We start from the raw sequence: 2,297 nt of genomic DNA, 5'->3' as shown, positions 1-2,297 counted from the left end.
GTTTCCAATCGAGTATCAGTATACGTACATCCAATTGGATCGACGTAGCTGTCAATATTTCACATCGTTCGCTGATTGGAGGCTGAAAACTAGGGGCGTTAGCAGTGAGTTAACTATTATCCGAGAAGCTGAAACACGGTATAGACTATAGAATATACTACAGTGTAACTTTCTCATCCGGCTAAAATTAGAAATTAAAAGACGTGTACTGTACTCTAAACAATGAATAAAAGAATCACTAAAATCCACTTCATTGTCATGTAATGCTGCTTCTGATCTTTCTTATTTTAAGGATATTTGTTCGTATTTTTGTACATCTTTACTACTCCCCCCTTTAAAAATGGCGATTCAATCCGCTGAGAAAGAAGTTCATTTTGAGATTTAGTTTTCCTATGTTGACATATTATAAAAGTGTTTTCTTATTTTACTCAATGTTTAAAGAAATACAAGAAGCAAAAACATTCATAAAAATGAGCCGTTTTTTTAAAATATGAAAACACGGTTTCCTCATTTTAAGGGTTTATTTTCAACGTTTTTTTTTGTGACTGTATATTTGTCTTATTCTACTATAACAATATTTTGAAACACAGTAACATAAATTAATACTTAATTATTATTTTAAGTGAATTCATGTCAAGTCAAGTTTATATGTATAGCTCTATATCACAAGAAGTCTCAGAGGGCTTAAAAATGCAATTTATCTGCCAGTCTAACATTTTGTTTCTCTTCAGTGCAATTTGAATAGTTGCTCAGAGAAGATTGGAACATTATAAGGTGCGAACTGGAAACCAATTCTCCATAATGTGTTTTGTTGAGTACATTTTGTCACAGATGTTTTTAAACACTTGTAAAACATAATGACATATCTGCTATCTAATGACAGAGATACCTGTTTTACTTCCAACAAATTACACGAGCAAAAAAAAAATCTGGTAGTTACTCTAAATTTAACCTTTGTATAGTTTGTAACATAAAGTGACATCTACTGGTTAACTAAAAACATGCAGCATTTTGAATCAGGCGCTTGATACCTGAGGGAGAGAGACCACACTATGCAAACCTACCAACAATTACAAGCTATAACTATTTAGTGCACAGTATCAAAGTCAAGGCCTGCGGGCTGGATGTGGCCCACAAGGTTTTCTATGGCCCCTGAGATGATCTTGAGACATTCATATATATTACTTCAGATATTATTGTGTATTACATTTTACTGTACATTAATTCTTCTTCTAGAATATGTGGTTTTTGGTCAAGATATTTTTGCACTTTATTATATCTAATTTGAATTCATCTCATCCCTCATCAGCTGCACCGCTTATCCTCAGTAGGGTCGCGGGGGTGCTGGAGCCCATCCCAGCAATCATCGGGCAGTGGGCAGGGGACACCCTGAACTGGTTGCCAGCCAATCGCAGGGCACACGCGGACAGACAACTCACTCGCTCAGTCACACCTAGGGACAATTTGGACCGGCCAATTCACCTGAAATGCATGTTTTTGGAATGTGGGAGGAAACCGGAATGCCCGGAGGAAACCCACGCAAGCACAGGGAGAACATACAAACCCCGCACAGTAAGGCCGGGAGCTGGATTTGAACCCACTCAGGAGGTTCCCACAACCTCAGAACTGTGCCGCACACGCGCTAACCACTGCGCCGCTGTGCTGCCCATCTGAATTCAATTATTGAAAAAAAAAAAAACGTTTTTACTTGAATGAATGAAAATTGCCAATATTATCATTTATCCCACTTTTGCTCAAATAGAAACTATAGACTACTTATGGTCCCTGAATAATATCAGCCAGGGTCGCTGAGGCAGCCTCTAGAATACAGTAAATCTTATCAATTAAAAAAATTGGAACATTTAAAATAATTGCATATATTGCGCCACATAAATAATTAATTTAAGTAGCGGGAACAAATTTAGCCTTAGCGGTTAGCTGTTAACTTCTTGATTTTCATTGCTTTAGGGGGGCATTAGCTGCGACTAGCACAACATTAGCAACTAGCTTGCAGACAACGTCACTAGCTGTATTAGCATTCGCAACTAGCATCGACATCTAGCTTCCCACTATTTAAAACATTGGAAACTTCAATACACTGTAAAGAAGTCCTATTTTTTTCTTATTTTAAGTATTAATTTTGTTTGATTTTGGGCTGTCTTTAGACTGAACTGAGCACATATTTAGCTTTGGTAGTTAGCTCTTAGCTTCAGTATTGTTTGGCATTGCTTTAGGGGTTGCCAGAGGTGGCTAGCATAGCAGCCTCCTTCATTTTCAACATTCTATGACTCCGGCCG

The sequence above is a fragment of the Urocampus carinirostris genome, chromosome 5 (assembly GCF_059441175.1).
Source record: "Urocampus carinirostris isolate Australia breed hairy pipefish chromosome 5, RoL_Ucar_1.0, whole genome shotgun sequence".
Taxonomy (NCBI): domain Eukaryota; kingdom Metazoa; phylum Chordata; class Actinopteri; order Syngnathiformes; family Syngnathidae; genus Urocampus; species Urocampus carinirostris.
Note: the sequence above shows the minus strand (reverse complement) of the source record.